We start from the raw sequence: 13,319 nt of genomic DNA, 5'->3' as shown, positions 1-13,319 counted from the left end.
TTCTCGGAGTCGATTGTCCAGCCTGTCCATCACTGAATCCAGGCTGTTAGTGACCCAACACAATCCCCACATCGACTGGTCTACCGGGAGGACAGCCAAATGGAGCCAGCCTTGTCACGCCAACTGTCTGCGGTCAGTCCCATCCCCCAGGGGAGCTACCGCGACCCCACCTGTCCCAGAACCCCTCGATTTGTCCCGAGTCCCCACAGAATACCAGGACGTGGGACCGGTATGCAGTCAACAACGGGCCCTTTCCCTGCCTCCGCACCGCCCATATGATTGTGCCATCGGCCTTCTCCCCGGGGCCTCGCTACCCACCAGTCGCCTTTTTAACCTATGCCGACCGGAGAGAGAGGCCATGGAGAAATACATCAGCGAGACGGGTCGCTTCGTCCTTGTATTGATTACAGAGGCTTAAACAGTATAACAGTTAAGAACAAGTACCCTTTACCCCCATTCGTTCGGCTTTTGAACCACTGCATGGAGCCACCATTTTCTCAAAGCTGGACCTTCGGAACGCCTGCCATCTAGTCAGGGTGAGGGAGGGGGCCGACTGGAAGACGGCCTTTAATACACCTCTGGGCCACTTCGAATATTTGGTCATGTCGTTTGGCCTCACCAATGCTCCCGTCGTTTTTCAAGCCCCCATTAATGACGTACTGAGGGACTCAATTATTCGTTTACCTCGATGATAGCCTGATATTTTCTAGCACCCCCCAAAAACACGTTCACCATGTCCGTCAAGTCCTCCAGAGACTGTGGGAAAACTAATTACTTGTGAAGGCGGAAAAATGTGAGTTCCATGTTCCTTCGGTCAGCTTCCTGGGTCGTATCATCGAGGGCGTGCAGGTGAGAGCTGACCCCGAGAAGATCCGGGCAGTGGAGGAATGGTCCAGGCCCCCGACCCGCAAACAACTTCAACGATTCCTGGGTTTTACAAATTTCTACCGCCGATTTATCAGAGACTACAGTCGAGTGGCGGCACCCTTAACCGGCTTACCGGACTCGCCGTTCACCGACCTGAATGGGCGTTTCACCACCGCTCCCATCCTGGTCCATCCGGACCCAGTCCCTAAATTCATTGTCGAGGTGGACGGCTCTGACTCCGGGATAGGAGCAGTCCTGACCCAACGATCAAGTTCGGATGAAAAGCTTCACCCCGTGCGCCTTATACTCTCGCCGACTGTCCCCCGACGGGCGGAATTACGACGTGGGGAATCGGGAACTCCCGGCGGTCAAGCTAGCATTGGAAGAATGGAGGCACTGGCTGGAAGGGGCAGAACAACCGTTTGTGGTATGGACTGATCATAAAATCCTGGGGTATATTCAGACCGCCAAATGTTTGAACTGCCGCCAGGCCCGCTGGGCGTTATTTTTCGGACGGTTTAAGGTTTCCCTCACATACAGTCCAGGGTCCGAGAACGGGAAGCCGGACGCGCTCTCCCGCCAATACAACTCCAAGGATGACACTTCCAGCCCGGGGACTATCCTCCCACCATCCTGCGTGGTCGCCACCCACACTTGGGAGATCGAGTCGAAAGTAAAAGAAGCCGAACGGGATGACCCCGACCCTGGCAATGGACCGGGCGCTGGCCTGTATGTGCCCGTTTCCGTCGTTCTTCAATGGGGGCAGACGTCTTGGTTCGCCTGCCATCCCGGGAGTGATCGGACCCTAGCGCTCCTGAAAAAACACTTTTGGTGGCCATCCATGGAGCCGGATACCAATTCCTATGTCTCGGCATGTTCCATCTGTGCCCGGGGAAAAGCCTCTCATCGGCCACCTGCGAGTTTACTTCGTCCTCTACCTGTCCCTGGTCGTCCCTGGTCACACATCGCCCTATACTTCGTCACCGATCTACCCCCTCCACAGGGGAACACCACCGTACTCACCGTGGTAGACCCGTTCACCAAGGCGGTGCACTTTATGGCCCTCCATAAACTTCCTTCCTCTCATGAAACTGCATATCTTTTCGTCCGCCACGTCTTCCGTCTTCACGGAATCCCCGCGGACATCGTCTCCGATCGTGGTCCCCAGTTCGTCTCGCAGGTATGGAAGACCTTCTGTCAAGCCTTAGGTGCATCGGTCAGCCTGTCACCCGGCTTCCACCCCCAGCCGAACGGGCAGACGGAACGGGTCAACCGAGACCTGGAGGCGACGGTACGTTGTGTAACGGCAAACAACCCATCGAGCTGGAGCGACCACCTCCGTGGGTTGAGTACGCCCACAACTCTCTAGTGGGCTTGGCCATTGGAAGGTCTCCATTCGAGTGTTCCCTGGGGTACCAACCCCCGCAGTTCCCCGCGCAAGAAGAGGAGATTGCGGTACCGTCGGTTCAGGACCATATCGAGCGGTGCCTTAAGGTTTGAGAGGGACTATTCAATGTCGAAAATATTATTAATCCCGCAGCGGTCCGCCTAAAATTGCCAAGATTTATGCGCATCCACCCAACTTCTCATGTTTCTCAGTTAAAGCCAGTCTCTGTCAGCCCCTTGTGTCCCCTGGCTGAGACACCCCCACCTACCCGAGTCATCGACAACCGTCCGGCATACACCGTCCGAAGACTACTGGATGTGCGCCATAGGGGCAGGGGTTTCCAATACCTGGTTGACAGGGAAGGGTATGGTCCAGAGGAGCGTTCCTGGGTCCCCCGCTCCTTCATCCTAGACCCTTCCCTCATCTAGGATTTTCATCGGGACCATCCATTCAGGCCTGGAGGCTCCCGTTGAGGGAGGAGTACCGTCATGGTCCCTTCTGGCATTCGCCCACCTGGCTATTTACCCCAGGAATTGGGTCTCAATCACCTCGTTTAGTTCCAATCATTCCCAGGTTCCACTAACTACAAACACCTGCTTTCCATCAGCAAATGCAGTATAAAAACCCTGCGACCACAACAAGGAGATGCCAGATCGTTGGTCAACTCCAGTGTGCGTAACCTCGTTTCACGGTTCCTAGGACTGCCAGTTCTCGGTCTAGCATCGCTCCTGGATACCGACTGCACGCTCGCTACGTTAATAACGCCTCCCGACTCTGCCTTCATGCCCGTGTTCTGCACTTGGGTTTGCCCACCGACACGCCGGCCAGTTCGTTTTCCGCTCATGTTCCCCTTCAACATTTCACCTTTCAGCCTTAATCCATGACCTTTACTTCTCGTCTCATCCAACGTCAGTGTGGGAAAAAAGCCTTATATTTGTCTTGTCTATACCCCTCATAATTTTGTATATCTATAAAACACCCCCGCATTCTCCTACACCCCTCAGTCGTGTGAAAAGAGTTTGCAAAACCCCTGAGAGGGTGAAGATGGGGAAGGGCGTGCGGCCCTGTCTGTGGGTCTAGGGCGATGGGTCCCAGCCTCAGAATAAGGGGATAGAAATTGCCGAGCAGAATTGGGCTGTAGGAAGAACTCTGTTCAGGTAGAGAGGACCCTGCTTCCCCTCCCCTCCACACACACACACACACACACACACACACACACACACACACACACACACACACACACACACACACACACACACTCACACTCACACTCACACTCACACTCACACTCACACTCACACACACACACTCTCAATCAACCAATCACTGTGACAGGGTGGATGGGATAATTACTCACAGTGACTTTGAGTGTGTGCGTGTAGGAAGTGGGGAGGCAGGCTTCAGAGACTGAAGGGTGGGGTGTGGTGAGGGGACCATACATGGAAACATAGAAAATCTACAGTACAATACAGTTCCTTCGGCCCACAATGCTGTGCCATACTTTAGAAATTATTGAGGGTTACCCATAGCCGTCTATTTATCTAAGCTCCATGTACCTATCCTAGAGTCTCTTAAAAGACCCTATTGCATCCGCCTCCTCCACAGTCGCAGGCAGCCCATTCCACGCACTCATCCCTCTCTGCGTAAAAACTTGCTCCTGACATCTCCTCTGTGCCTGCTTCCAAGCACCTTAAAACTGTGCCCTCTCGTGTTAGCCATTTCAACCCTGGGGAAAAACCTCTGCCTATTCACACACTCAATGCTTCTCGTCATCTTATACACCTCTATCAGGTCACCTCTCATCCTCCGTCGCTCCAAGGAGAAAAAGCCGAGTTCACTCAATCTATTCTCATAAGGCATGCTCCCCAATCCAGGCAACATCCTTGTAAATCTCCTCTACACCCTTTCTATGGGTTCTACATCCTTCCTGTAGTGAGGCGACCAGAACTGAGCACAGTACTCCAAGTGGGGTCCGACCAGGGTCCTATATAGCTGCAACATTACCTCTCAGCTCTTGAACTCATTCCCACGGTTGATGAAGACCAATACACCATATGCCTTCTTAATCACACAGTCAACCTGCGCAGCAGCTTTGAGTGTCCTATGGACTCGGACCCCAAGATCCCCCTGATTCTCCACACTGCCAAGACTCTTACCATTCATACTATATTCCGCCATCATATTTGACCTACCAAAATGAACCACCTCGCACTTGTCTGGGTTGAACTTCTTCTGCCACTTCTTCTGCCCAGTTTTGCATCCTATCAAAGTCTTGTCATAACCTCTGACAGCCCTCCACACTGTCCACAATACCCCCAACCTTTGTGACATCAACAAACTTACTAACCCATCCCTCCACTTCCACATCCAGGTAATTTATAAAAATTACGAAGAGAAGGGTTCCCAGAACAGATCCCTAAAGTACTCCACTGGTCACTGACCTCGGTGCAGGATATGACACATCTACAGCCACTCTTTGCCTTCTGTGGGCAAGCCAGTTCTGGATTCACAAAGCAAGGTCCCCTTGGATCCCATGTCTCCTTACTTTCTCAATAAGCCTTTCATGGGGTAACTTATCAAAAGCCTTGCTTAAATCCATATACACTACATCTACTGCTCTATCTTCATCAAGGTGTTTAGTCACATCTTCAAAAAATTTAATCATGCTCGTAAAGCAGGACCTGCCTTTAACAAAGCCATGCTGTCTATTCCTAATCATATTATGCCTCTCCAAATGTTCACAAATCCTGTCTCTCGGGATCTTCTCCATCAACTTACCAACCACTGAAGTAAGACTCACTGTTCTATACTGTAATTTCCTAGGCTATCTCTGCTCCTTTTTTTGAATAAGGGAAGAACATCTGAAATCCTCCAGAACCTCTCCCATCCCCATTGATGATGCAAAGCTCATCGCCAGAGGCTCAGCAATTTCCTCTCTCGCCTCCCACAGTAGCCTGGGGTATATCTCGTCAGGTCCCGGTGACTTATCCAACTTGATGCTTTCCAAAAGCTCCAGCACATCCTCTTTCTTAATGCCTATATGCTTAGATTTTTCAGTCCGCTCTAAGTCATCCATCACTACAATCACCAAGGTCCTTTTCTGTAGTGAATACTGAAGCAAAGTATTCATTAAGTATTTCCATTACCGCCTCCGGTTCCATACACACTTTTCCACCGTCACTCTTGTTTGGTCCTATTTTCTGTTGTCTTATCTTCTTGCTCTTCACATACTTGTAAAATGCTTTGAGGTTTTCCTTAATCCTGTTCGCCAAGGCCTTCTCATGGCCTCTTGTGGCTCTCCTAATTTTTATTCTTAAGCTCCTTCCTGCTAGCCTTATAATTTTCTAGATCTCTATCATAACCTAGTTTTTTTTGAACCTTTTATAAGCTTTTCTTCTTGACTAGATTTTCAACAGCTTTTGTGCACCATGGTTCCTGTACCCTACCATCCTTTCCCTATCTCATTGGAACATACCTATGCAGAACGCTACACAAATATCCCCTGAATATTTGTCACATTTCAGCCTTGAAATGTTCTGCCCTGAGAACATCTGCTCCCGATTTATGCTTCCAAGTTCCTGCCTGATAGCTTCATATTTCCCCTTACTCCAATTAAGCATTTTCTTGACTTGTCTGCCCCTATCACTCTCCAATGCTATGGGAAAGGAGATAGAATTATGATCACTATCTCCAAAATGCTCTCCCACTGAGAGACCTGACACCTGACCAGGTTCATTTCCCAATACCAGATTAAGTACAGCCTCTCCTCTTGTAGGCTTATCTACGTATGGTGTCAGAAAACCTTCCTGAACACACCTAACAAACTCCACTCCAGCTAAACTGCTCGCTCTAGGGAGGTGCCAATCAATATTGGGGAAATTAAAAATCTCCAATCACGACAACCCTCTTATTATTGCACCGTTCTAGAATCTGTCTCCCTATCTGTTCCTCGATGTCCGCGTTACTGTTGGGTGGTGTCTAAAAAACCCAGTAGATTTATTGACCCCTTCTTATTCCTAACTTCCACCGACAAATACTCCGTAGACAACCCCTCCATGACTTCCTCCTTTTCTGCAGCCGTGCCACTATCTCTGATCAGCAGTGCCACGCCCCCACCTCTTTTGCCTCCCTCCCTGTCCTTTCTGAAACATCTAAAGCCTGGCACTCTAAGCAGCCATTCCTACCCTGCACCATCCAAGTCTCTCTAATAGCCTGGCATCATAGCTCCAAGAGCTGATCCACGCTCTGAGCTCCATGCTACTGATCTCGCTGTCCACGTCTCAGCCCAAAACAGGGTCCAGAGGTATCTCGCACCCATCAATTGATTCCGTTTGCTTCCCCTTCCCCGGAGAATCTCCCCAATCCCATGGCTCCGGCAAACGGCTGGGAAACAAGAAAGGTCCCTTCTCCGTCTCCGCGATACTTCCGGCCCCTACACCCCTCCCCGCCCCCGTGACGCCCGGCCTCTACACCACATTTCTGTCTGTAAACTAGGTTCTGGAACGGTTATTACCCCTCAGCCAGCAGGCTCTTGAACCAAAGGGAATGACGTCACTCGTCCCACCACTGAACTGTTCCCACAACTAGGGAATCACTTTCGAGGACTTACTGTTACATGTTCTCGGTATTTATTATCCTTTTATTTTTTTCTCAGCTCAAGCTGGTAAAGCCTGAGGTACGGACATAGCCAAGCACACTCATTTCTCAATTGCTAGGAACTTTCTAACTTTTCTAGCGGTGTTTAGTATTGTGGCTTTCTGGAGACTTACATGGGTATTACCGCGTAGCCCTGATTATTTAATGCTATTGTGTAGTGCCTTTGCGATGATACCAGTTGTAGGTATTACTACACAATAGCAAGAGTAACCTGCTCATGTTCCTACACAATAGTTACTACTCAATTTCCTCTCTTAATTCAGCATATTTCTGGCGTTTTTCAATTATTAATTTCTGTAAGTTATGTGTGTTTGGAATGGCTATTGTTATGATACCAGCCCCCTCCTTTGTGAGAATTGCAAGAGCCCTAGTGAAAGGGGGGTCAATGACCCGAGAGAGAGAGAGACAGGCTGAATGGACACAGGAAATGGAAAGACAGCAACGTGCTGGATACCGCATTCCACTGGGACAAAAGCTGGCGACTGTGGCATTGTTCTCAGGAGACACCTGGGAACTGCAGACGTGCCAACTCGCAGGGACATTGTAAAGCCCTCGGGCAAAGTGGGCTGGTTGAGAGAGAGATTGCATCACCTGCAACCTGATTGACACCTGAGATCCCGTGAGGCAGTATAAAGAAGGGTCTGAAAGAGGACGACCCTCAGACGCACCAAGGAGACACCAAGAAGCACGATAACGCTTCCCGTGGGAACGGGAAGCCATTTTGAAATAAGCCACGTGCGTTAAATTCCGAATGCGGGGTTTGTGGCTGGAACCAACGGAAGATCGCTTTTAACTAACAACGGGGAAGATCGCTCCCCTGATTCCACGGATGTTTTGGGCAAGTTTTTCCGTTTTATCTCTCTCTCTCTCCAACACGTGAAATCAAAAGGGAAAAGCCTGCAGACTTCAGAGTGACTCTTTATATTTCCAATTGGACTCAGTATTATACCCTAGACAACGAAAGAGCTTATTTCTGAGTGATTATTAATGTACCTGCGTTTTAGATTGAGTATTGACGCATGTTATCTGAATGTTTGTACTAACCTTAATTTTTGTGCCCCTTTATTAATAAAACTTTTGAAAATAGTACCATTGGACTTCAACTGACATATCTATCTTTGCTGGTAAGTGAAACCAGTTACTGGTTTCATAACAAGTGGGGGCTCGTCCGGGATTTGACACCAAAAAGGGGGAGGTCAGTCAATCGGGATTGTAAGTCAAAAAAAAAATTAATTTGGATCTGGTACGCAGGTAGCCAGACAGAAAAACCAGCAAAGATGGACGTGTGTGAATTTATGAAAAACGCGACTGTGGCGGCGCTAGAGGTGAGCGCCAAAGCAGACTTGTTAAATTTGGCGAAGGGGTTAGAACTGGAGAACGAGCAGGATCAAGCTGAGAGGCAAAGACAGCATGAAATTCGGATCAGAGAGTTAGCAGCAGCCGAGAGAGCGGCAGCGGGGAGAGAAAGAGAGAGGGAGGAGCTAAGGAGAGAGCGGTTTAATGTTAGTCGGGAGCTGAGAGTAGTACCTCCGTTCGAAGAGACGGATGTTGATAGTTATTTCTTGCTTTTTGAAAAGGTGGCAGTGAACCAGAAGTGGCCACAAGAGCAGTGGGTCGCGTTGTTACAAAGTGTGTTAGCAGGAGGGAGGATTTGGGCAGCCAGGATGCCGACCCGCCGACCGGCGAGTACGGTGGCCCCGCCCCTAGAGTCCCAAAGCTATCGCGCATGCGCGGTCACTCGCAGCCTGTCCAGAAAAGCAGTGAGCAGTTTAAATCGGGCCAGCAGTAATCTGGCCAAGATGTTTTTACCAACCCTGTACCATGAGGGTTCCGAGGGTGGTAAAACAGAAAGCAGTAAAGTAAAAGGGGGTAAGGGAGAGGAAATAGCCCTGCCCTTAGTGAAGAGAAAGGTCCTAGAGGTAGGAACTAAAGTTGAGAAACGGATAAAGTTGTTAAAATGTCCAGAGTTGGACATGGTTAATCTGTCTGGTTTGGCAGAATTGTTTGAAGAAGTTCAGAGTTCTAAAGGTGTTCTCGATGGTCCCGAGAGTGAAATGAGGGCAGTCTTAGAGAGGAAGGGTATCCTTGCTGTGGAGAAGTCAGCTGAAATGGCCGAGGAGGTTGTTTCAGCTCGCAGGGTTGCGCCTTCCCCAACGGGGGGCAGCCTAGAGAGTAGCTGGAAGGATCGGGGGACGTTAGAATTTGAAAAAGGTACGGGTATTGAAAGCCTGGAAGAGGCCAATGTCCCTTTTGAGTGTGTCCAAGATGGGGGCGCACGTGGTGCTGAACCTGGTAACAGAGCTCAGGGGAAGTCTGAGGTGTTTGATTCAGGGGGACGGGGCGGCCGTCTTTGTGGATCAGATAGGGTTGGTTCAGTAGGAAAAGGGTTAACCTTGGTAACCGTGGGAAGTGTGAGTTCCACGGTGTTTGTATTCGAGAGTGGGGCCAAGGTTAATGCCGAATTTAAGGGGGGAATGAGGATTGTTATTGAAGGAAACGGAAAGTCTGTAGTTCCCAAGTCGAAGGAAGAAATTTTAAACCTGGCAGATCGCTCACAGAGTGAGTCGGGAAATAGCGGGGCCCCCCACTCTATTGTTACGCCAGGGTGGGGTGTGAAGAGGTTGCATTCGAAATACTACCTGAAAGAGGAGTTGGAATTAAAAACAAATAGCCTGAAGGGTCTTGACAGTTTGGGGCATGGTGTTGAAAAAATAGCCCCGATGAACGAGGCGGGCGGGAGTTCACCACGCCAAATTACTCAAAGTCCCAACGGGGGGACTTGCCAGAAAAGAGGTGACGGTTAATGGGGATGCCATTTTTTTTTTAAACAGCAAAGCAGGTTTTACGGGTTGCGCCAAAGCCTGTGAATAATAAAGACAGACCTTTGGAGACCTGCCGGCGAAGTAAACCGACCGAAACGATTAGTATTCGCATAAACTTTTGTAGATGCACCTAAGCTAAGATCACACCTCCGCAGTTTTGTGGCTGAAAACAATAAATAAATAGGTGGTTATTGAATTGAAGTCTGATGCTACAAGACTTTAAGATATTAAGATGTTAAGATATTAACTAAAGGGGCACTGTACTTGTTAACTGTTTAGATGCTGACTTGAATGTATAACTGTATTACTCTGTAGTGAAAAGAAAAGCTTCTGTATTGTATTAGATTCAAAATTTCTGAAAGACTGTACCACTCTGGGTTTTAACCGCTGGTAAAAACCTTTTTAAGAGGGGAGGTGTTATGATACCAGCCCCCTCCTTTGTGAGAATTGCAAGAGCCCTAGTGAAAGGGGGGTCAATGACCCGAGAGAGAGAGAGACAGGCTGAATGGACACAGGAAATGGAAAGACAGCAACGTGCTGGATACCGCATTCCACTGGGACAAAAGCTGGCGACTGTGGCATTGTTCTCAGGAGACACCTGGGAACTGCAGACGTGCCAACTCGCAGGGACATTGTAAAGCCCTCGGGCAAAGTGGGCTGGTTGAGAGAGAGATTGCATCACCTGCAACCTGATTGACACCTGAGATCCCGTGAGGCAGTATAAAGAAGGGTCTGAAAGAGGACGACCCTCAGACGCACCAAGGAGACACCAAGAAGCACGATAACGCTTCCCGTGGGAACGGGAAGCCATTTTGAAATAAGCCACGTGCGTTAAATTCCGAATGCGGGGTTTGTGGCTGGAACCAACGGAAGATCGCTTTTAACTAACAACGGGGAAGATCGCTCCCCTGATTCCACGGATGTTTTGGGCAAGTTTTTCCGTTTTATCTCTCTCTCTCTCCAACACGTGAAATCAAAAGGGAAAAGCCTGCAGACTTCAGAGTGACTCTTTATATTTCCAATTGGACTCAGTATTATACCCTAGACAACGAAAGAGCTTATTTCTGAGTGATTATTAATGTACCTGCGTTTTAGATTGAGTATTGACGCATGTTATCTGAATGTTTGTACTAACCTTAATTTTTGTGCCCCTTTATTAATAAAACTTTTGAAAATAGTACCATTGGACTTCAACTGACATATCTATCTTTGCTGGTAAGTGAAACCAGTTACTGGTTTCATAACACTATAACTATTAAATAAGCCGTTCTTGCTTCTTTACCCTGTAATATTATTTATATCCGATTGGTCGTTATGGATTGCCCTATTATTATTATTTCCTGTTGTATTTATACAGTATTATTAATGGAGCCAGTGATCATTAATGGAGAATGTGTGGAGCAGGTTAAGACCTACAAGTATCTGGGAGTACAGTTAGACGAGAAGCTAGACTGGACTGCCAACACAGATGCCTTGTGCAGGAAGGCACAGAGTCGACTGTACTTCCTAAGAAGGTTGGCGTCATTCAATGTCTGTAGTGAGATGCTGAAGATGTTCTATAGGTCAGTTGTGGAGAGCGCCCTCTTCTTTGTGGTGGCGTGTTGGGGAGGAAGCATTAAGAAGAGGGACGCCTCACGTCTTAATAAGCTGGTAAGGAAGGCGGGCTCTGTCGTGGGCAAAGTACTGGAGAGTTTAACATCGGTAGCTGAGCGAAGGGCGCTGAGTAGGCTACGGTCAATTATGGAAAACCCTGAACATCGTCTACATAGCACCATCCAGAGACAGAGAAGCAGTTTCAGCGACAGGTTACTATCGATGCAATGCTCCTCAGACAGGATGAAGAGGTCAATACTCCCCAATGCCATTAGGCTTTACAATTCTACCGCCAGGACTTAAGAACTTTTTAAAAGCTATTATTAATGCTTTTTGAAATAGTGATTTAGATGCATATCATATTTTTTACTGAGTTAAGTATTGTATGTAATTAGTTTTGCTACAAGTGTATGGGACATTGGAAAAAAGTTGAATTTCCCCATGGGGATGAATAAAGTATCTATCTGTCTATCTATCTATCTATTTCTTTGGCACATTGGTAGTTTGTTCGTCCTTTTGGGCGTGGTTTTTCATTGACACTGTTGTGTTTCTTGGATTTGTTGTGCCGGCTCGCAAGGAAACGGTACGTACATTGATAATAAATTTACTTTAATTTTGTTGTACTTTGTAAACCCCTTTGGGAACTATAGTCCTCCCCGTCTGTCACCCCTTCCAGCCCCGCATTCCTCCTATCACCGTGGCTCCCCACGCCAGCGTTGCCAAGAGACCCAAGGCAACCTAAACCCACCAAGCAACGGTCGGCGTTGTATTCCAGCCGCTGCCAATCACTTGCCTGTCGTCACAAGCAGTAGCCAATCAGCAGCGAGGATTGGGACGAGGGGCGCGGATAATGTTACGCGTCACCTCCGTGGCGCGGGGCGGGGAAACTTCCAAATTTGTTAGTTTGGAATTACATTAGAGAGGGACGCGGCGGGATTTCAGGTACGAGTTTTTCCATAGTTCTGATTAATTTTACATTGTTTGCTGACGTTAGTCAAAGTCTTGACCCGCTAAATTCCCCTAACTGCGCGACTGCTGCTCAGAGACGAGCCGAGCTTCCTCGCAAATTAGTTCGTGTTTCCTCGGTCTGGGACGGCTTCAAACTCTGAGAGAGTTGAAACGTTGCCCGTGTGCTCAGCAATCATTAACAACTTCCAAGAGTGCAGAGAGTGAGCCTGGCCTATTCTCGGGCGGGGTGGTGGGGGAGAGAAGGGAGTGGATGGGGCAGAGCAACAGAGGAAGACAAAGGGGGAAGGGAGAGTGAAGGGAGGTAGAGGGTGGAAGAGGGAGAGAATTTAATTTAATTGGCACATGTTGTGAAATCCTGTTTTGTGGCAGCGGTACAGAACTAGACAAACATTACTGTCAGTTTCAAAATAGATAGTGCAAAGGAGGTATATTGTAACAGTGTTAGTGAGCCGTTCAGAAATCTGATGGCAGAGGTGAAGTTGTTCCTGAATCACTGAGCTTTGGCCTTGAGTCTCCATATGAGAGTAATGAGAAGAGGGCGTGTTCTGGATGGTGAATGTCCTTAGTGAAAACTACCACCTTCCTGAGGCACTGTCATTAAGAAGGGTGGGGTGAAGGGGAGGGAGAGATGGGGGTGAGGGGTAGAGAGGGTTGGGGATAGAGAGAGGGGATGAAAAGGGAAGGGTGGGCATTCGGAGTGAGAGAGAGGAAATGTAGTGAGAATGTAATTGAGAGAGGGAGGGGGTTTGGGCGTAGTAAGGGGGGGGGGAAAGAAGGAATGTGGAGGGAGTGAGGGGGTAGGGAGCGGATGTGTCAGATTGAGAGAGGAGACTCCGAGCCAGAAGAGCAGGATCTGTGTGTGCGCGCGCAGCTGAGGGGCGGCGGGGCAGTCTGTGCCGCTTTTGTTGCAAATTCCAGCAATTTGTTGCTTACTAGTGGCTTCGGGGAGATGTCCCCAGGGTCCGGAATGTCGTCATAGGAGAGTGAAGGAGTCACAGAGATGGGCAGGGGTGTCAGTGACGAAG

General features: G+C 48.8%; 1 protein-coding gene across 1 annotated transcript in view; it reads left to right on the top strand.

The window, feature by feature from the left end:
• The first annotated feature begins 12,189 nt into the window (after positions 1-12,189).
• The window catches only part of LOC140732491 (beta-1,4-galactosyltransferase 3), a 28,518-nt gene continuing 27,388 nt past the window's right edge, over positions 12,190-13,319 (top strand). Inside the window, exon 1 of the mRNA XM_073055256.1 lies at positions 12,190-12,267. The gene's annotated coding sequence lies outside the window, so the exon portion shown is untranslated. The remainder of the gene's footprint in view (positions 12,268-13,319) is intronic.

This window comes from Hemitrygon akajei, chromosome 1 (genome assembly GCF_048418815.1).
Source record: "Hemitrygon akajei chromosome 1, sHemAka1.3, whole genome shotgun sequence".
NCBI lineage: Eukaryota > Metazoa > Chordata > Chondrichthyes > Myliobatiformes > Dasyatidae > Hemitrygon > Hemitrygon akajei.
The sequence above is the reverse complement of the archived record's forward strand: the minus strand, read 5'-3'. Positions and strand labels throughout refer to the sequence as shown.